This window comes from Pezoporus flaviventris, unplaced genomic scaffold (assembly GCF_033815535.1).
Source record: "Pezoporus flaviventris isolate CSIRO_AGI_PZ_B2104156 unplaced genomic scaffold, CSIRO_AGI_Pfla_v1 ptg000007l, whole genome shotgun sequence".
NCBI classification, from domain to species: domain Eukaryota; kingdom Metazoa; phylum Chordata; class Aves; order Psittaciformes; family Psittacidae; genus Pezoporus; species Pezoporus flaviventris.
The window spans coordinates 32,569,299-32,592,672 of record NW_026892555.1 but is presented as its reverse complement, the minus strand read 5'-3'; the positions used below and the strand labels follow the sequence as shown (position 1 = coordinate 32,592,672).

Genomic DNA, 23,374 nt, shown 5'->3' with positions numbered 1-23,374 from the left:
TCCTAAGCATTTTGTTTATTTTTCAGTATATCTTTGCTCTTTGAGTTATAGAATGACAAGAACATCAAAATGCAGTGGGAGGTAATGAATGATAGTCAATATTATCATAATCTCATAAGCAGGGGAGACATGGTAAAGCAGTTGCATAAAATCTGGACTACTGCCCACCTTGAAGTGACTTTCACCAAACCATTTCATTTTCTAGTCCCACATATTCTTAGTGAAATGTGCAGTGATGCTGACAAGCTTTGTAAAATAGTTTAAAATCAGCTGGTGAATAGTGTACTCCTATATGCAGAATAGCATTTTCAGTATATGATGCTGCAGAAGACGTGGGGACATTTTGCTTGTCTTTCCTAGGATTCAAATTGCTTCAGACTTGAGGGTCTTTCTTAATATGCTAAAACCAGGTTTTAAAGTCCAGTATCCTATTAGGTGTCCCATTCAGTGCATATTCACATTCATACAATATTTTCATTCTCATCCTCATCCTTTGTACAAAATAAAATGAAAATATAATGGTATTCCTTCAACGTTATTTCCAGCCATCTGCTTTCTGTTCCCTCTCCTCACTTAAAAGCTCAGACTCCATTCTGCTTGAAAATCAGATTAGAGCCCTGGGTATTCATTTGGTCCCTTACACACACATTCCAAATAGATGAAAGGAATACCAGTAGCAACTAGGTGTGCATATTTCCTCAGTGTGGTTTGTCTCATCAGAGGTCTCCTCTTGAGGTTTATGGCTCAGGGCTCTTAAATGTCAAAATGATGGCATGAAAGAGGAGAGGCCAGTGAGGTTAGGATGTGAGCAGAAAAAGGCTTATTTAGGGATTGCATTGGGCTGGAGACTGTTCCCGATGGGATATTGAAATTTGGGTTCCTCCTTGGTAAAGAATTTACAGTGCGGGATTTTAAGGTCCCTTTCTAATTTAATTTTAATTGAAATACATCTGGAGGCAGATGCTGAAATAAAAGCATTTCTGAGACATCCTGAGAGCAGGGAGCTTGACCAACTTACTCCCCTGCTGATCATGCTCCCAGAGTAAACAGGACTTATAATGTCATCCTGTATTAAGGGTCAACATGAGCCCAATCATGTGCAGGCAGAGAGAGTGGTTGTAAGTTACCACACTCGCATGCTCCAAAAGAGTACCAGAATCAAGAATGCGTCAGTGTACGAGGATCATTCAAACCCATCTGATTTTATTATACATGTAGACAGAGCATTAAGGTCAAATCTTCTGCATGAACATAATCCAAAGGTTTGGGTAAGTATCACATTCTTCAGTCTCTGCAATCTGAAAGAACAAATAAAAAAGCAACTACAGGGATTACAAATAAATCACACTGGCCTCTTTATTCTAAAGTCCATTTAGCTGGATATGTATTAGAATTAAAAACTGCAGTAACGATTCCTCAGCTTATCTAGAAAACTATTTCACTTGACTAGATCAATGAATAAAGTTGATTAATTGCCAAAGCTGCTAAATTTAGCACAAGCCACATATTACTTTCTCTTTTTTGGGTATATCCTATGGCTAAAAGCGGATTTTGTAAATCCTACACTGAGATTAATCATGGGTTGTGTTCAAAGAGAAAACAGAGCCCTGAAATTACAGATTTGGGGAAAAAATGTGTCCTGTGTTCATTCATTAAATCTTACGCTATTTTGTATTAGGAATAGTCCACAACTAAATAAGTCTTGCTTTTGTTATAAGTAACAGTGCTTTCTTCACCTTTATTTGAATAGTTTACATAAGGTGTTTGTTTATATCTCCAGGAAGACATGCCTGAATCTAAACCAAGTTCCATCTAATAACACATGTTGACTGAGCTTTCAGGGGTCTGAACAGAAAAGCCTAAGGATGAAATCTCTCATGAAAACTCAAATAATCTTGGACAAATAGTACACATATGATATTTACACATGGAACTGTTTAGGTTTGTCGTATTTTGGGAGACAGATTTTTTATTTCCTTTTTTGTCAAATCCTTTTTCATCATACTGTCTTTTCTTTCCATTTTCAGGGAGTTATCTCTGGCTCTCTCAGTTCCATGTATTCAGTGAGCCGTGCATCTCACAGAGTGATATTAGAGCTCCTGAGAGAGTTTTTTCTGTTAATATCATCCACCACTCAGTCGTTCCTATCATTCATATTCTAACCATTCTAATTCATATTGGTCCTCTCCTTAATCTTCCTATCCCTCAAAAGCAGTACTAGATACTTTCTCAGATTAAAATAACTAAGATAGATACGTAGATGTGGGTTTTTTTCACCTAGTGCTCTGACCATTCTTCACTGTTCAGTTCCAAAACAAAATAGAAATTGCCAGTGAAAAAGCAAAATCTGGTGCAAGTACTGACTTTCTGAAGAAGTTACATCTTTCTTTATATTTGTGAACACATTATTTAATGTATTACGTGCAAACATGTAAGTATATTCAAGAGCATGCGTACTCACACATATACCTTTTTATCTCCTTAAAAAGGATGGTTAGAGATCACTTTTATATATAAACCTGTATACATACGCACAGCTATACATGTATGCATGTTGAATCATTTTCATGATTCAATCTTTATAAGGCTGTGAGTAGTACCAGCTGAATGCTTTTCCAGTACAGTCCCAGATGTGATCCAGTAATAATTTAGCCAGTGTTAATATACAGTTTTGGGATGCAATACAATGCAGCAACAAAAAGCTTGATGTAATTTAATGTAATAGAGTCATGGGCAAGATTTTGTTTTGTAACCCTCAGAAGACACAGGTTTAGCATCTTCAGGAATACACAGTTCTCTGCACCCCAGATGGCACTGTAACAAAGCCACTCCTCCCAACCAAGAGCCCGCTGGCCACAGCAGCAACCCAGAGTAGCTGGTAGAAAAGAGTCCAGATCCTCTTCTTCCTTTGGCACATTCTCAGATTTATGTTCTCCTGGTGTTTTCCTGGACGACCGATCAGTTGTGTTTTGAGTTCCTTCTCAGTGGTAAACAACCATATGAAGAGGGGATTAAGCAGAGAATCAAGGTTCTCATTGTTATTAGCACTTACATACACCAGGGAGATGTTTTATGGAAACTTTACCCAATAATTGCTGTCCCATCTTCCCCAGGTGACATGCATGTTCTAATTAAACACAACTGTTGTTACAGTAGCTGCAGTGAGTCTGTCAGCCTGAAGTTAGCAGGTAGGAAGAAAACCATATTTCTGTTGTAAACTTCAGGAGAATCTAAGAAGACAGTAAATAAATGGTAGGATAAAAAGATTAAAAGCAGTGTATTTGATGATTGGAATTTGGTGTAGTTATTCCTGTTGTCTGTCTTTTATTGATGGAGAATATCATACATAAGTTAGCTAAATTCAGTGTCTTATTTCTTTATAGTCTTGGAGCTGCAAAGGAGAAAAAACAAAACCAAAATAAAATATTTCTCAAACAGAAACAAGAATTATTTGTATTTGTAGTAAAAACAGTCCTGGTAGGAAATTATGGTATATATCAAACATAGAAATACTCTTCTTTCCGTCCAACCAGGAATAAAAAACAACAGGAGCAACTCATTTTGTCTGTAATAGCTCTTCTTAGTGCATACTTCCTGAAAAATGATGCTGCTTTTCCTCATATCCATTTCTCTAGTTATAATAATCTTTCAAATATGTTGTTTATTGTCCTACTTCCTCCTATTGCTTCAGCTGTATATTAGACAGCTTTGTTGGCATGATGGTAAGATTTCAAACTTTCAGTTGATGATCATTGTAAGTTTCATTTTTGTTTTATGTAAGTAGTTAAATTAAATAGGAGGGCTAGAAACAGAGATAAAACTCAGTCTCCAAGTACATTAATAATTCTGTAGGAGTTTTGCAAACCTCATACTGAGGCCTATAAGAGATTTTTCTCAGGGAAGACTTTAAGACTTAACATTTATTTAATATGTGGTAGCTGAGGTTTGGAGACGAATAACATAAAAAAATATCTGTTTCAAGAAAATAACCCAAATAAACTATTTACCTCATGAATGAAAAAAACCCAAAACCACAAAAAGCCCAAAAACAAAACCCAGAGGAAATTGTTAAGGAGCCAGAGTCCTGTTGGCTGCAGTATTTGATTATGTCTCTGATAAATATATTATTGAAGACAGTCTGTGAATGTCAGAAGCAAATCACAGCTTGTCCACTCCCAGTAGGATTAAAGAGATCAGAAAGAAGAATCTCAGAGGAAGGTAAGATTTTGAAAACCACCCCCTGTGGTTTCATCAGTCATGCGTATGTGAGGGGCAGTTTGCCATGCCCTGAATCACCTTTCTCCAGGAGCCCTAAACACTTCTGTAGTCCACCAGAGCCAGGCGAGTGGTCCCTGGCATGCAGCCTCAGGGGTCGCAGGAGCCTTGCCTAGGGACTGGCAGGGTGAGTGGCACCTGCCCTCGGGAACCAGCATCAGGTAGCCTCATGGGATGATGGAGGAACAAAGCAGGGACTGCCTGTTCCTTTTGCAGTTGTAGCCATATGGCATGGTTTGTTCGCCTCATAGCGATTAGCATCTCTGTTTGATGACATTGTGGTACTGCTCAGGTCGTTAAATATGTTGGGACAGATTTTGCTTTAGGGGGAGTATGTGAATTCCTCCCTTACTGTGTGGCACTTCTCAGTATCCCGGCCAAAGGTGGAGCATGTGGATAACCACATAAAGAGGAATATCCGACAAAACTGTGGTTTGAACCTGTCAGAGCTGTAAGGCTGCATGTGTAAAGCCTGCTTGGGCTGGATGTTGTATCATGCAGTGTGCTTTTGTGCTAGCTGACAGCAGCCTTGATGACAGCAAAACAGGAAAGCACTCTGCAGCACACACTCAATATATGTGTGAACTTGACCCTGGCCTTTTGTTCTGAGTTCCATTCATTCTAATCAAAATGATAAAATAACAAAGAAAGAGCAAGTATTACATACCAGAAACCAATGGGCGTATATGCTGATAGAAATTTGGAGGAGTTGTATGTCATAATGACATGCTGCTGTAAAACTACTCAGTGATACAGCAGAGATGGTTCATATCGTTAGCATTTACAGACTTATCAGGGAGAATCCTTATTCTTCTGCATCATAGATGTTATTAAATTAAGTGCTTGCTTGCTTCATTATTAATGCAAGCGTTTTTGCATTCATAGCCTGTTCCATAATCTTTTTATATAGAAATATACATTTGTACATCTTTATATATGCGTATATATTTGTACATATATATACGCATGTATGCATGCAGATATGTAGATATATTTGTACATCTTTCTATATGTGGATATGATGATGATGGCTTGGCTTCACAAACAAAGATTTGGGAAGGGCTTTACCCACGCTTACTACAAGCACGATGAGCAAGGGCATGTGGGATGTGCAAAACTGGTTGGACAAAAGGCAGCTTAGGCAATCAGAAAGTGTCCGACCAGGACTGACATCTCCTGGGCAATGATGAGCAACCCATGTGCTGGTCCACCCACATGCAAGGTTGGATCTGCAGCTTCCGATGCACCTTGTCACCTGCCGTTTAGACCCTCGCCTGTCCATACAGACAAGTGAGAGTAAGCCCTTGCAGCCTGCACAGTGGATTTTTAGGTGAGGCGCAGCTTGCACAGAACTGGCCCCACCTTTACACCTGAGGTTTAATTGCCACGGCCTAGCTAGGATGGTGATAGCAAAGTCCTCAGGTCATAGGTTTTGTAAGGGTGTTCTTCTCTTTGATGGAAGACCATACAAGGCCAGACGAGCTCCATTAGCCCGGGTTTGAAGATAGGAGTTTTCCTTCCGCTGTGAGGAAGGCCTGTCTTCGCTAACGAAGATTCGGGAAGACCTTTACCCATTCATTCTGAACAAGACTGTCATCTCCTGGGTCAATCACAAGCGACCGATGATGCAACAGCACAACATCAAGCGTCAATGTGTATATATATATGTGTTTTATATATTCCATCATATATAATATTATATATAGTGTATATAATAATTTGCAAAATTGATGCACTATTTATGTTGTAGTGCTATTATATGCATAATATTCATAGGTATTTTGTTTCTGAGAGAAGTAAACCACTGCAATGCTAAAAACTTGTATAAAATATCATATGAGTTGCAAAACCAGTGACCAGATGTTACTTGCATATAGCTGTACTCTAGAGGTATTTCAAGGAACAGTACTAGTAAATGCAGTTCAGCTGGTTAGAAAGGTGGACAAGAGCTTTTGTTGTAGGAACAACTGGCAGATGGTTAGTAGAAGGATTTTGCTTTAATGGCCTGACACGTTCCTGCTGTCTGCAGCAGAAGGCCATCCAAGAGCTGTGGTTTTGCAGAGTCCCAGGGGGCCTGCAGAAAATGGGCTGCAAGCCCACAGGTGGAGCCAGCAGCCAGCTGCTGCTCTGAGTGAGAGCTGCGCTCCAGCTACAGCCAGGGGTCGTGATAATCTGGGAGAAACATCATCCTACGTCTCCCATCTTTAATCTTAGCAGCAACCAATCTGGAGGTAGATTTACCAACTAGAAGGAACATTTGCACCCCTTGCCCCTCGCACCACAGGTCACCCCGTGGCTCACAGTTGCCCCCATCCACATCTGTATTGCAGCTCTTCCTGGGGTCTGTGCAGCAAATAAATAGTTTGGAGGCGATCTGGAAGGAAATCCTTAAACCCATCCTGCCCACTGAAGCTAGCTGAAATTGTCCCCACAGTCAAGAGGCCAAGAATTACCATGGAAACTCCCTCAGCAAACTCTCATGTTAAAGCAAATATTTCAGTGTTAGTTATCAGAGATTTCAAAAAGATGCTGATTGAGAAAGCAGCACACTTTGTTCTCTTTCTGAGGTCACTTTGCTAATCTACCCACTAAATCTGTGTGCTGCATGTGTTACTCTCTGCCAACCTTAAAAGTTGGATCAGAAAGGAGTGTAGAAATTACAGAGAAAACTCTCAGCAGTGACCCCTGACTACATGATATCTATGAAGAACAGCTGTCCCTGGCAATGTTTTTGCTCTCGAAACTGGTGTAAAGTTTGCCTGTCTCGAAACAGTTTCTGCGTAGGACACTCACAATTGCATGGTGCCATCTTCAAGAGAGTCTGTTTATCATGTAGTATCAATGTAATCACCAGAAAGGGAGATCCTAGCTCACTGGCCTGATGCTGTGTAGATCTGTGTTCTTCTCCTGGCTTAGGATGCAGCCTTGGATGTGTTACTTCATTGTGTAGTGTCACTGCTTCTGCCCACTGTCTTTCTTGCCTGTATAAATCACAGGCTCTTCTGCCTTGTTTTATTTGGCCATATAGACAACTTGTGAACATAACCTTCAGCTTTTCTATCGTCCGTTTTGTCCAGTCTCTGTTTTTTAACAATGCTCAGTTCTTTCCTCCACTGAAATTTTGATTCTTGTCTAATGGACATTGCCTCCTATTTTGGTATAATCAGCAATTTTTATTAGCACGCTACTACATGTTGTCCCAGATTTATTAATTATAGTTTTACAAGATGTCTTGGCTTTAATTTGTAAATTGTTCTTCTCTCTCCTCTTTTTATTTTTTTCACCCCAGACATACTGCTTATAAACACTTTAGTAGGGTTAGTGCAACATATGTTTTCACATGAATAATTTACTAAAGTTGTACTAAACCACTATCATCCTGGATATATCAATCTGAATATGCTGAATATACTGGGTACTGATTAGTATGGAGAAACTTCAGTACGAAACAGTGCTGTGAGAATGAATTTAGCACAGGAAATATTTCACATGCAAAATGCATTCAGTTTCACAAAAATATGAATAAATATAGTGCTTATTTTTGAATGACTCCTTGTAAGTTCTTGTTCTTGCACAACAGTGTAGCAGAACTGGGTTTAAATTTGCAAGTAGTACAAATAGAAAATTTGCCAAACCATAGTTTTGTACAGCTCAAAATCTACATGGACTTGGATCAAATTTGCCAAATACTTTCAGCTGCAGACATGTTTAGGTTGTTGAGTAGGATACGTATCTTGACAGTGGAACAGATAATATTCCTTCTGCTTTTTCAGTGTCCAATGATTAATGTTGTCAAGCAAACATGGGGGAGCTGCATTTGGTGCTGCCTGTGTTGATTTAACTAGAATTCCTATCTCAAAATTGTGATTTAACCAACAGGGGAAAAAAAAAAAATATCCCAATATGTGTTTCCTCAATATTTACAGCTCTGAAACATTTGAACAAATACTAAATCATCAGCTGTCAAGAGCGAGAGAATGGCATTGCACAGTTATTTTACAGGAGATGCAAATTGAAACCCCTTTAGGCAGAGCTGGGGCTGGAGCCTGGAGTTCAGGTCCAACAAGCGTTTCCATCACTGGCAATCCTGGAAGTAGGAAGCAGCAGTACAGTTGCAGCTAGTCCTTCATTTCCTTTTGTTTCCTGTATGCCTGCCACATTTAACATTTTGTTTCAGCTTAAAGAGATGATCTGATGCGATTACAGTTTGATAAGAAAATTGTTTTGTTTGACTTTGGCAGAACAAAATGGAAAGAAAAAAAACAGGTTGTTCAGTTTGAACTAGAAGAAAGAAAAAAAAAAACAATTGTTTTTTATTGGCATTCTTATCCTTATATAGATCATGGGTATTGACAAGACGAGTCTGAGTCTGTGCTGCTGCTGCTTAACATGGAGCAGAGAATATCCCTTCCCCTTTAGAGTGAATACCCTGAGGAAGAAAACAATAGAGTGACAGCCGCCACCACCATCCAGGTGCTCTGTCCCCTTCATGAGAGGAAGGGAGAGACCAAAGCACAGCTGGAAGAGGCAAAGAGGAGACTGAGCATGGGGGCAAATCACTTGTGTGAGGCTGGACCTGATCTGAGCCACCTCCTCCCCGGGCAGAGCCGCGGAGCGCATCTCCTGCTGCAGGGAGGTTGTCAGCTGCGGGGCAGGCAGCATGGATGCCCTGTGTGGAACGCTGGGCATAAGCTTCCGACACCCCTCACAATCCCGGCCCGCCAGCTGCTTGGCCTGCCTCTGCCTGTTGTGTAATGGGAACAACCCACCCTCACACGCCTGTGCTACTGGGAACGTGGGGAAACCAGACCCTGTTCACCTGTCCTTGGCAAGCCAGTAGCCAAAGCTGCTGCAAGGCAGTGGTTGTCCCAGCCGTGCTAAGTGCATGCCTTTAGGGATTGCTTTTGGAGAAAGAAGGAAGCTGAAGGAGACCCTCTGCTGCCTGAGTGCAACCATTCAGCCTGTCAGAGCCAGCGTTCCCAGCTCCAGGACCGTACGAGTGTGTGATATGAGTTACTGCTTTTGCCTTCACTTGATTTCCTAAAGGCCAGTTTCCTTGTTACTCATTATTTCCTGGATAAGCTTAAGCAAGTCCAGAAGAGGGCCACTAAGAAGCTCAGAGGGCTGGAACACCTCTTCTATGAAGAGAGGCAGAGAGAGTTCAAAGAAGACTTTATAGCAGCCTTCCAGTGTCTAAAGAGGCCTACAAGAAATCTGGAGCGGGACCCTTTACAAGGGCATGTAGGTATAGGACAGGGTGGAATGGCTTTGAACTGAAAGAGGGTAGATTTAGATTAGACACTAGGAAAAAATTCTTTGCTTTGAGGGTGATGCAACGTTGGCACAGGTTGCCCAGAGAAGCTGTGAATGCTCCATCCCTGTAATTGTTCAGGGCCAGGTTGGATGGAGCTTTGAGCAGCCTGGTCTAGTGAAAGGTGTCGCTGCCCATAGCAGGGGGGTTGGAACAAGATGGTCTTTAAGGTCCCTTCCAACCCAAACCATTCTAGGATTCTGTGATTCTATAGAAATAACATCAGGCAAGGTTTCAGCACTTTGTCTGACTGTCGCTTTGCAGCACTTGTTATGAAGCCCAACTGATGAGAGGTTTACTTGCATGATCAATCTCTTCAACTTCAGTGGGACTATTTATCAGTGTTGTATGCTCTAAATATAAGTCAGAGTAGATCAGCCTTGCCCCTGGAGACTATGCAAGGGAAAATATGCTAATTAAATGTATGCAGGAGGCTACATTTTATATAAATGCTAAAGGGATTTTATTTATTATGATGGCTACTGTTTTGATTGCCTTCTTAAAAAAAATGCCAACAGTCTAACTTGGCCTTGAAAAATTATCTTTTCTTCTTCCTTGCCATCTGTGTGGAATTAAAATGGTGGCTGTGCCTGTTTAAACTCTAAAAATACTGTTTCTCAGCAAAGAAATCAAGAGATATTGTGCTCTTAATAAAAAACATACAAGCAAAACAAGAAGAAAAACTCCACCACTGCACAGACTTATCGAAAAGGAATTGCCAGAGTGATGGAGGAGGGTATTTCCAGTCCATCTGATGCGTTTAATTGTAGTTCTTATGAATGGTCTGAATCTCTCATACCTGACTTGCAGCACAGAGCAAGTTATTTTTAGCAGCTGTAGCCCAAAGCTACTATTGCTACTCTACAGTGGCATATCCATAGATACACTTTCCATCCAGTGGTTTCACGCTCAGTAGGTAAATTAAGTGCATTACTTGATATAGCATCTTTAGTAGCAATTATCAAATATTAGGCAAATATTAACTGAAAGGAGAAGGGAGGACAATAAAGGCACCCAAAGAAATTGCCTCCTTGTCTTCAAAGCCCCTAGATACATATGCATGATACATAAAACACAGACAGAGATTCTTTTAAAAGATGGTATAGAAGAGAGCTCATTGAGATTTATCTTCCTGGTAAATACCCACAAAAGGAACACCATTATTATGTATTTTTAAAGAAAAAGGAGGTTTTGCTGTTTGCAAATGAAGGTCAAATTTTATGGAGGAAAAAAAATGCATTTCTCCTTGCTTTGGGGATTTTTACAGTTTCCCGTACAAAACAGTTTGTCAAAAAAACTGCTTTAATGAATTAGGCAGCTTCTCTGTTACAGAGTGCATTTTCATTAGGGAGAACAATGGAGGCTGCTGGGTGGATTGCAATGAGTAGGTTTACATCGAAGGACAAGCTGCATTTATCGGAAGGCAATTCATGGTTTTATAATGGACAGCAGGGCCTTTGTCTTTGCTAACAGCCTTCCTCTGAATAGCTCTGTGATTCATACCCAAATTATAGGTGCTTCCTACTATCATGGCCATTTTAATAGAAAGGTTCACAAAAGGCTCTCTTCATATGTTAAGTGGTGCTAGTAGGCTCGCACCCAGTTTTTTGAACCTGATAGAATCAGATTAAATAAATAAGAGATCCCATTTTTGATCCTTTCAAAGGATTTTTGAGTTCAAAGTACAAATATAATATTTAGAATCAGTCATGTTTTTCTCTCAACAAATGATAGATACACTAAAACATCAGTCTGATCAAGGATAAAAATCTCAGAGATATGCAGCTGCAGATAAGCAGTTAAAAACATGCAAAGGTTTATGGTTAATACATTTTAAGTATTTTGAGATCCTTCAATGCAATATACTCTGTGTGTGATAACATCATGATGGTGCTACTAGATGATAATCCAGATCCAAACCTCTATAACAGCTTTGAGATGAATCAAAATAAATAGGTGTAAAATTTTATTCATAGTAGTAATAAATTTTATCTCATAATAGCATGGAAAAAGCAGGATTAAGATGTTTTTGTGTTAGGTGTCCACTGACAGAAAAAATACAGTCTGTGCATAAGGTTGCATAGTGTCTGTTTAATGAACCTGCTGGTTTTTTAGGTTAATTCATGTAGTTTCTGGGGGCAACCTAATGTATGACTAATAACTGGTTCCATAAGTTATTTGCCCAAGTTGTGCTTTAATTAAAAGTGAGCTCTGTTTGCCTTAGAATATACAGAGGGCATGTATGATGCTGCAGCCTGACTGTTTGCTCAGTAGATTGGCGTAAACTTTAATCTTCCAGTCTACTCAGAGGTAAACGGGATAATTGCTATTATAAGCAACTAAATATCTATCTATCTATCTATCTATCTATCTATCTATCTATCTATCTATCTATTTCTAGGAATGGATGAGTTTGAAGTCCAGGGATTTAAACCTTTTTTAACTCAACTCACACTAGAAGAAAGCAAGCAAGTTGAAATTTTTCAAACCTCCTTTTTTTCCACTGTGATCTACCCTGAAGAGAATAGACTCCAGACTCTTTATTCTTACCTAGACTTGGACGCAACAGGGGGTGTGTAAAATGAGAATAGCATTTAATTCTGGTTTCACTCAAATGAACACTGGGAGAAGCGGTTTGCTTCTTTCTAAACTGCTTGGTAGTGGCCAAGGGCATTCTTATAGCAGAAGGATGAGAAGAGAAAATCCAACACCCCACAAGAGAGTTGCTGAATTGCTTCACATGGAGAATTCTTTTCAGGCACTGATTCAGCCTGGCACTTAAGCACATAGTTTTGCAGCAGCTTCAGACAAAAGTGTGATCTGATGCTGTGTTCCAAACTGTAACCTGTAGAATATGCATATGGTAGTCTCCAGCTTGAGCTTGTCCCTGCATTGGGATGCAATGTCCTTTTGAGCTGCTCCAGTGGGGACAAAGAAGTCCACAGTGAAATGCAAATCTCTGCACTTCCTGAAAGAAGCACAACTGTCTTGGATGTCAGTGCTAGTACAAGACCTGCTCTAGTTTTGCCAGAGGGAAAACACTTGACTTCCTGTAGAAGAAGGTAAAAAAACCCCTTGGTGGCTTCTGGGAGAGCACTATTGATTCTTCTTATGAACATGATTCAGAAATTATATATTTAACTACTCAAAATTGTCCTGTTTCTAAACTTGCTACCCAGTAGTAAGTGAGTGGAAAAGGGTACACCCATTATTGCAGCCTTTTGTTTTTTATGAGCTACATAAGGTGTCTTAGTGTGTGACAGTGTGTGTCAGAGGCTCCTTGCCAATGTTCAGAAACAGCTATGTTTTTACCTTTTGGAGCAAAATGTGGAGAAGATCAGGATGATCTCAAGCAAAGCTCAGGTAGTTCACAAATTACTGCTAAACATCCCAGCTTGCCTCTTCTTCAAGACACCTTGATGGAGCCAGTTTGATTTGTTATTGATTCTGTCTGTATTCTGAAAACTAGCAAAGTGATTCTGATTTCTGCTTTTCATAGTGTTACTATTCTTCATGATGATAAATGATGGGTGAGCAATACCAGTAATAAACAGCCAAAGTGCCTGATTGATAGACAAAAGGTAAACAAAAATAAGTGTATTGCCTGCTGAGTTTGGCATCAATTCAGCATTAATAGGGAGATAAAATTACCTTCTCATATCTAGCATGTAGGCTGTATAAGTAGATTTGTTTCTAAGATACAGATGTAGAAATGACAATTTCTCAATTGCTTAAAATCTGAATTTTCTTGTTCTTGGGGCCTGTCAGCAACATGAGACTACAGCATTATCATGGTAAGCAACAATGTAAGTTGCGGGTTTTTCACAATGCTGTTTTTAATAGGAAAAAAGTTACCTTTGTGGTCTTTCCGTACAATTAGACAAAGATAACAGGGTCAGAAAGGAGTGCAGTATTTTACAAAATGATGTGGTGAATTAGAAAGTCTGGTAAGCAAGAAAAAGACTGAATGAGAGAGAAGACAAGAAAGCAGACACAAATGGTTATGGTAGAATAGGGACAGAGGGTAGTTGTGGGAGTACCTGGCTGCCAGGTTGAGCCTAAAAAATTAAGAGAAGAAAGTAGCTTGTTTTTACCCTTGGAGCCACAGGCATTGAGCATGGGATTGTTTGCAATTGCAGCCTCAGGGAAAAAAAGGAGCCTAATGCAGGTAGGTCCCCAGCTAGTTGTGATACCCAAAGCTCACTGTTCATCAGCTGTGCTCTTCATGGCCCTCTCAAGAACCCTGCCTTTGTCCCTTATCGATGCAAGACAGATAAACACAAGCTGGTCTAAAAGTGATGCTATGCACTGTGTATTTAAGCTAACTATGATACATTCAGGACTCTATAGTCTTACTGCAGTTGATCCATCCATCTGCAAATGGTCCCTTCTTACCTGTAAACATACTCCTCCATTAGAGCTGATAGCTTTCATTGGCAGGCTGGGTATTCTGGAGCAAGAGCTGGAGCCAGCATGCATCATCAGCAGCTACTCTCTTGTGAGGCTGTTTTGCCTCATTATCAAGGCTCGTATTATGACATTTGTGCAAATGCAACTCATAATTTCATACTCGTAACTGCAAACCACCAACTGTATGTTTGGACTAAATCATTAGGGTATCTCACTGAAAAGCCATCCCTGCAAATTGTTCCTTGGCTTCATACAGATATATGGCCTTAAAAATGCACACCAGTCTAGCAGTTGCAGGAGAATAGAGATAATTTAATACTTCTAGTTATATGGGGTCCTGTTCAAAGCCCAGAAGTGTGAAAGTTACTGGCTATTGACTTCAGTGAGTTTTGAAACTTGCTTATCATATCTGTGATCCAGGGAAGAGTCTCTTTGGAGTTGGAGGAACCACACATAGTCACAAACTGAAATACAGGAGGTTCCCTTTGGACGTCAGGAAACACTTTTTTGCTGTGAGGGTGACTAAGCACTGGCATGGGCTGCACAGAAGTGTTGTGGAGCCTCCATCCTTGGAAATACTTACAAGCCATCTGGAGACAGTCCTGGACAACCAGCTCTAAATGACCTTGCTTGAGAGGAGGGTTGTATCAGGTGACTTCCAGAGGTCACTTCCAGCTCTGTGACTTCAGTTACCACCTATTGGGAGCCAAAGCATCAGAATCTGGCCTTCAGTTGTTTTTGTGTAAGGGAAAATTATCCCATCTTTTAAAAAGTTCTCTCAAAAAGTACTCGGAAAATATGGAAACTGAAATGGTGTTGAAATAGTCAATTTTGCAACAACATTTAGAATATAACATTTTTCACACTTAATAGAATTTCCACAGTACCCTGGAAATACCTGGTTTGACTGAAATGATTACTCTTCAGAGATAATGGAATCTTTAGTTTCGGGCACCGTTTGAATTATAATTCAGGATATTTATGTGGTCAAAAAAGAAAGGCAATTGCATTTTTTCTTTTCAGGAGCAATCTGGTACTTCTATCTTCAAAGCTGTTATTTACATATCAACAGCTTTATTCAGTTCCTCTGTTCTTTCAGTTCAATGAAAACCAGAGAAAGGGGTGGCAACTCAATCAAGTCAGATCAAAAAAGCAGAAAAGTAGTAAACAGGACTGTTAGGAGAAATAAGCAATGATGGTAAAAAGAACACAATTGCATATTTTATTTTGTTGGTTTTTTTTTTTTATTTAACATAATTTCACATTTATTTGTAATTGTAAAAGCTTGTTAGAAGTTTGAAAATAATTTTTCCCCTCTAATCAACTTGGTCCTTTTCCATGTGGCAAATAATACACCATTTGGTGTATTTCCCCCTATGTTGAGTGGCAATAAAATAAACATATCTGCTAATGGTTTTTGTGTAGAAACATCTTCTCCTTTATGCTATTCTCGTAAAAGCTTTTGTTCCCCCATGATGGCATCATGGGTAATAACAGTTTGTCTAATAAACTCTTAATGAATTAAAAATTAAGTATGTCAGGATTTACTAGCAGCCAGTCATGCACCAGAATAGAATTTGACACTGCCTCGGTATCATTGTAAAAATGTTGAACCAGGTTCAGACATGAAATAAGATAAAAGAAAAATATATAAAACACTAAAAAGTGGAAGATGATTTAAAGAAGAGGTTAAAGGCACTCCAATTGCTGTAAATGGCATGGCATCAGGCAGCTACTAAGCACAGTGCTACTAATGCCGTGGTAAAACAAACTGCCCTCCTTTTCCGCACCTTGTGGCTAAACACCTTAAGACACTTAATGGATTTAGAAGCAAACCCCTCTTGGTAATGAAACCAAGGTAAGAAATTATAGCACTGAGACAGAAAGCTCTAGCTGATGAGGGCAAAAAGAAGGAAGATGACAAATCAAAGTGGAAGACTTACAAAAAATAACAGTGATGAATGGTAAGATCATACTTGTATCCTACTCTTGTCTTACCCTTTAACTTCCCTCAGGTCCAGTCCCTGCATGTACTCATACATTAGTTAGGGGTACTAGCCAGTGCTTTTCCTCTCCCCTTTTGTTTTCTCATTCCTTACAGTTGTGGAAGGACTAGCTGTCACATAGGTGACTCATTCTTCTGTGGCTCTCTAATCTCTTTGCAGAGGAGGATAAGCACCTTTACACAAGACATGCAATATGCAAGTCTGTTCTGTGAAGCAGAGCAGAATCTGAAAGAGAATATGAACTATGGGTACAAGGATTGTTTCAGCTATCAGTAAAGAGCAGCTGTTTCTCAGGCTGGGTGCAGCTCTGAAACAATAGGCACCACTGCCATACAGGTGCCTATATGGGACGAAGAGAGAATACATTGATCCTCTGAAAAGAGAACTTCATATTGAGATCAATGTAATTACTCACATGGACGTCAGCCAGTGCACCTGGGCTCACTCATTGTGGCAAACCCTCATTCCAAAATAGAAATCCAAGAGAAATGTTCTGTGGCACTGTATAAATTCTCAGAATTGTTTGTATAGTTTGCATTTTCATCTTCGCTTTAAAAATGACACTTGCTCTTATGTCTGGCACCTAATGATCAATGAGAAGTTTCTCTAGAATTTAGTCAGAACTCTGCAGCAAATTGAACTGAGACACCAAGATGACAAATACTTTAATCCTTCTAATTCAAATATTTCAACACTAGAAAATACATACTCAAGTGGTGTACACTGACCAAAAAATATCATCTTAGTTAATGTTGTTTTTTACCAGCTAAGCATCCAGTCCAGTTATCTGAAACACATCAAATTGCTGACAAAATCCTGGTTCCTTCTCTCAGTTTGGACAGAGGAATCTCAGTCCCACAGAGACTGGGCTGGCTACTCGCATTGGAGCAGATGGACCAAAATGTTCCTGGTTATCCTCCACATTGGCTAAAAAAAAAAAAAGAAAAAGAAAAAAGACCTGAAACCTGTTTAGAGCCATGTTGTGCCTGATAGTACTTTATTGAGATGCTGATAAACAGAAGCTAAACCAGATCCTGGGAAGGATCTGGTGGGCAATTTCCCTGTTGGACATACTCTGCCACAAAAACACCAGGTCTTCACCTTCTGGACAAACAGTGGCAATCCTGTGTTCTACCCACAGCTACTCTTTTTCAGTGCTACAAGGACATTCCAAATGGACAGGATCACCTCAGGTTCAAAAAGGGAGTGTTCTTGTCAAGAACTCCCTTCTGTGTGTGTTGTGATTGTGGAGATGCCTGACAGCACTTCCTCAGCCGACGAATAACTTCCAGCCACAGCTCTGATGTACTTCTGTCACATGAAGTTCCAGCACTTGTGTGCAGAAATCCATTCATCTGGGGCTTCATTTTCAGGGCCAATTATCATCATCCATTACCAGTAAGTGTAGGTAAGATGCCTGAGTCTCTAAAACCCATTAAAATCAAGCAAAAGAGATGGCTTTCTCCAGATATGGCCTTAAATGTGACCACAGTTCAGCCTACTACACAGCAAAGGAAGGTTGAAAAGTAGCTACATTTGTGAAAATTTCTTGTGATAGTCACAAAACTTAAAGTAGCTGCTTATTTGACAATGTAGATCTCATCCACTACAATGATTTGTGGGGCAAGCACAGGACATCAACTTTTGTAAAAAATCCTGAAAGTCAATCGAATGCCTTTTTTTGAGGAAGAAGAGGCTGTATTAGCCAGGACACTATTATCTGTAATGCATTCATTTCCTCCATAATTGAAGTCATTAAAGTACAGATATTTGGACTTGTACTGGAACATCAGATTGGATTTTTAGCCTTTTACCAGTTTTACCTTTATGTGCTTTCTTAGGATCAATATGCATGTATTAAAGTAAAATACCCTGCTGTGGCTCATCCCCTGCACAGACTCTGTAAGCAGTGCTCCAGCAGTGTTGTACCTTCATTATATTTGCTATTACCATCTTAAGACTTGAATATCTAAGTGGGAAGAAAATTAATACAACAAACTGAGAGTAAGATCTTTCACATTTAGCAGGGCAGCCAATGAAAAAGGACTCTGCCCTCTGTTGAAGTTTAATCAAATGTCTAAGTTTTTTACATTTTATCAGCAGGTATTTAGAAGGACACTTTGTTGATGAATCAGATCAGGAATTCCTGATACTAATGTGTGTAAAAGCAGTTTTATGTCTTGTCAGTGTATTAAAAATTGGTGTCCCAATTATTCAGAAATTGAGACTACTAGATGACACCAATCTTTGTATGTGATATTTAGATATATTTTTCTGGCATATTATAATGAAGTGAGACTACTACCTAGCCCAGAAAACTAAGGAAAATCAATGAAATTGAATCAAACTAATTCATTAAATTGGATGAGTTAGTGCATTTTTTTGTGGATGATGACAATAAATCAATTCCCATATAGCATATTGTGTTTTCACTTCAGTGGTGTTTTCACACAGGTGGATGTCCTTAGCAGCAAACTGAATTCAGACTGTGATGACGAGAAGAGGATGTCAATCACACCGATCTCAGCCTGCCAAATTTCATTTACAGTTTATAGAGTCCCTTCACGTTTAAACCTGTGTATCTAAAATACAATGACTTTTGGTCTTCAGATTAGTTCTTTATCCATCTTTGACCCACTTCTGACTCACAGTAGTTATTCATCTCTTTTACACTATTTCTATTTGGCCTATCTTAATTTATAGGAAAGAAAAATGGAAAATAGAACACAAGAACATTTTGTGGAAATTGCTTGGCTCACGTCATCGTCAGTGTTTGCAAACTGACTGAAGCTGGTCAGTATACCCCCAATGCATGCATTTACTTTTCTTTTAATATACAGAGCTTTCTGTTTGGGAATCATAAGACCTGATCTCAATATATTTAGCCTAACAAGTATTACAGAACAGCCTTATGTTTTTGTATATGTATTGATGAGAATCTAACAATTCAGCCTGGTGATATAACATTATGTACCCTGCACAGCTTTCCATCTTAACCACAGCATCTCTGAGTGCTATTGACTCTTTGTGTTTTAATGAAGCTTTCATCTTTTTTGGTTTCAAGAGCATAACAGAATTCAAGTAGGAGACTGTTTAAGGAAGGCCAGATGAGAATGTGATTTCAACAAGTTCTTGTCAAAAATCATGTCTAATCTTTAAACGTTTTTTCATGTTTTCACCCAATTATTTCTTCATTATTTCTGCTGACTCTTGAGTTACCCAGCATGATCTGAGCAACTATCTGAAAGCCTTCATATTATTATTACTTCAGTCTCTTTGGATTCAAAATTGTGTTGAAGAGCATCAGATAAATATGAGGTATCCAGTATGGAATACCTCCTGCTGACAATAAGGAAAATCTATTGTTTGGAGAGTGATAGCATTGCTCTCCTGTCACGTTTGGTGCTTACCAGCTATTGGAACAACAAAGTTGTTCCAAAACCCAGGACAAGACTTGTGTTGGTGATCTTGAGGATCAGTCAGTCATAGCTATATGTCTATATAGTCATATTTATATCTCGCAGGAACATTTTCTTCAGTTTCTCCTTACTGAGCTTAGTACCAGTCTAAATACATGTGAGATCATCCCTCTGTAATGAAGGCATCACATAGCCATGATTTTGGAAAAAACTTAGTCTCCAGATCCTTTAAACCTTTGGTTCACTTCTGTCATTAACATTTTGTGAAAGTAATGCAGAATTCAGCCCACCCCACTTCAGAACTTGAAACCAAGGTCTAAGACAGATGTCTGCGGACTCGGGATAGTCAGCAGCAAGACATGAGAGGGTTGGGAGGGTCATGGACCCAATCCCACAACAGGTCTCTCAAAGAGGTGCCCCTCTCCTCTAACTGTAAGCGTCACCTTGAGGGTAGCACCATCTGCCTCATTTCAGATAGCTGACATTAGGTAGGATGTGTCCCTCCCTTCATGATCAAGATGTCTTTCATGTGGCTTGATAAAAGATGGGTAAATTAGATCTAATAAAAAGAGCTGCCCAGTGGCAGCTGGAACAATAATTTGTGAATCCCAGCCCTACATAACAGATGACTAGACTATGCTCCCTGTCATTATTTTTCTAATGGATTTTCTTTCTGAAGATAATCATGGTAGACTGAGAAGACTGTTTTGCATTTCTTATCTATGAAAATTAAGTTATGAGGGACTTTTCAAGATTTTACTATATAGAGTTTATGCCTCTTAATATGCTCATCTCAATAAAATACATGGTAGTCAAAGATGGCTCATGTACGATAAAAGGTAATTAGTAATTTATATAACTCACCATCGTACAAACCAAATCAGCTTCTATATAATGTCTAGACAGCACATTAGTGCTTGACCAGCCAACCCAAGAATATCTAACTGGGAAAGATAAAATGATCCCTGCTTTCTTGTTAGCACTTGCCCACTCTCATTTGTATTCTGGCAGATAAATCCCAAGTGTCAGGTTCTAAATATTCTAATCTGTCTGTTAAACAGAGCCTATATGAGGTTCCATTTCCATAAGTCACATTGAACTCAATATTTGTTCAGAACATTAACCTCAGAGAGATTTCAGATGTCCCTCAGGACTGTGTAAAATTAAGGCCTACTCTATTTACAGTATCATTATTTCAAATATATTGCTGACTAGTTCATAGTATACTTAACAGAAGACTGCTCAATGGATAAGGTAATGTGTCCTTAGACTGAACATAGCACTTCATGATGTAAATGGGCAGTCATGCAGATTGAGCCAAAAGCTTTGGTTCCAAGCATTCAAATTCTTGCTTTAAGCAGCCATCTTGTTAAGGGGCTGGCATGTTAAGGGGCTTTTCACACACCCTGGAATACCTTATGAAGTTTAGCATGGTGAAAGGAAGGTATTCGCTGAAAAGTATGTGAGTGTCCAAATCCACCCTGCAGGGCTTCTCTATGTGGCACAACACTGACAGCATCACCCAGCGCCAGGATCACGCATCTACAGTAACAGGGCTCTTTCTTTACTTTTACCTCTTAACTTCATTTATTAGTGCAAAAGCACTAGCTTGACATGGTTAGCGTTGACCAGATCCTTACCTTAAATCACTGGCACCACGGTGGATACCATGGCATTAAACACCGCAAAAATTTCCTTATCTAATTCTTGTTCACTAAGGCAATGTAACAATGGATTCTTTTTGTTCAGTGTCCAGAATAAAACCAAACAACAGGCAGATCAATATAGAATCATAGAATCATTAGGGCTAGAAAGGACCTTAAGATCATCTAGTTCCAACCCCCCTGCCGTGGGCAGTGACACCTCACACTAAACTATGTCACCCAAGGCTTCATCCAGCCTGGCCTTGAACACCACCAGGGATGGAGCATTCACAGCTTCCCTGGGCAACCCATTCCAATACCTCATCACCCTTACAGTAAAGAACTTCTTCCTTATATCCAATCTAAACTTCCCCTGTTTAAGTTTGAACCCATTACCCCTTGTCATATCACTACAGTCCCTAGTGAAGAATCCATCCCCAGCATCCTTGTAGGCCCCCTTCAGATACTGGAAGGCTGCTATGAGGTCTCCACACAGCCTTCTTTCCTTCAGGCTGAACAGCCCCAACTTTCTCAGCCTAATATGACAGATAGATAGACATTCCAGATCTTCTTACCTGGAGTTCTTGGTTGTGTTCATTGCCATCTGAAGGAAACACACATTTCAACCAAAAATGGGGCATGTGCTTTCTTGTACTTGCCATAAAAGCCTATTGGAAAACAGCAGGAGTCATAAGAGTCCAAGAGAAAAATGTACTGATTTTACCCAAGAGCCTATAATTATGGTCCTCACTTAGGAGACTACAGTTCTGTCCTGTACTCTCCCTCAAGCTAAATTTCTGTCACTCATAATTTTCCATCCGGTATGAAACATTTCTCCTTATTTATTCTCAGCAATAACACATTTTCAGGATTAATAAACAGTTTCATTAGGTAGTATTTTTTAGTGACGAAATGAAGACAACAAAACCCAGGACAAAGCCAGTAATCTGGGAAATGGGAGATACTAACAAAATATGATTGCAACTTACAAAAGGTTTAGATGCCCATCTGTAATTTTTCTCTTTACAAATCCTATGCACGCCTGTCAGTTGCAGAAAAGGGGTCTATCTTCATCTTCATGTGTCCTGTTGTAAATAATTAAAATTCATATGAAATAGTTTTTTTAATACTTCTAAGACTCAGAGGAAATAGTGGTAGCTTTCTCAGTCTCTGTAGGTAATGTCTGTATCTGGCTTTTGGGGGTCAGGAAAAAACTGTATCAGAATATCCTCATTCTGCTTGTGATTTGAAACTTGAATCTGGATCCAGATTCTGTTCCTTAGTCCCATCTTTGCAGATATTTGGAGGATATGGAGGAGAGAGGGGAAGTTAGCTATTGCACTGTTGCTTCCCACACATCCTATTCCTAATTTGGAAGGCTTCCTAAATTCATTACACAGGCAAAACTCCTACTTAAGTTATTTGTTTGCCTGTGCAGAGACAAAAAGAAAACAGATCAGGGAACAGAACTGTCCATTGCTGTAAATATGTCAGTTATTGGCTAGCTGAACATGTGTGCTTTTTCTCACTCATCAAGCAGAATTCCAGACAGATTTGAAAATTCAGGGAGAAGTTACAAGTCAAAACTTTCTCGCATAGTTAGTGACCACATAAGAATAGTTAGTACTGCCAAGGGCCAGTGGTTTTCTAGCTTGAATGTACCTTCAGGAGGAAAAGAAAATGTTTATAATGAAAAGAAAATGAATTAATCAGAACTTTAGCCTTCAGCTGTCAGCACCAGAATACAATGTCAATTGAAACAAGGGTTGCCTTTGACAAACCTCACCTGCTCCCATCAGCTCTATTTGCAGTGCCTTGCACACAGATCTTTGCAGGAACAGAGCAATGCCTATGCAAGGCTTGGTACTGATTTATTCCCAGAGCAATATTCATCTCATACGGTAAAAGAAGCTCATTTACCTGATAAGTCTTACAAGCCACCACTGTATTTAGGAAAAATATGATGTTCTCAGTTATTGCAGAAGATTAGCTAGGCTGCAGTGCCAAGGCTGTGATTGTGATTCTAGAGCCTGTAATTTGATTTATGCTGTTAAGACTAGGGAAGTATGAGGCTCAGGAAATGGTTCTGTTAATGCTTTGTGAGACATAGGGAGCCAGGCTGGCAACAGTCATCAACTATTCTAATTTGAAATGGAAAAGGATAATTTTATATTGGAAAGTTAAAAATATTTTGCTTTTTAAATAATTAATTTTTTGGAAGTGGGTGGTAAACTGGAACTGCTTGACATCATCATAAGTTTGGAGATGAACATGTCAGTTCAGATGCTCTGAACTAATGAATCCACCTGG

At 39.4% G+C, this 23,374-nt stretch overlaps 1 protein-coding gene and 1 long non-coding RNA gene across 3 annotated transcripts in view; one reads left to right on the top strand and one right to left on the bottom strand.

Moving 5' to 3' along the window:
• Nucleotides 1-23,374, top strand: part of KCNB2 (potassium voltage-gated channel subfamily B member 2) — a 190,048-nt gene that overhangs the window by 94,251 nt on the left and 72,423 nt on the right. The gene's annotated exons all lie outside the window — the stretch shown is intronic.
• Nucleotides 1,184-22,106, bottom strand: LOC133266756 (uncharacterized). The gene is made up of 2 exons (XR_009742503.1): nucleotides 21,640-22,106; nucleotides 1,184-1,298 (listed from the first exon to the last, which is right to left on the bottom strand). It is a non-coding gene; the product is annotated as an uncharacterized LOC133266756 (long non-coding RNA).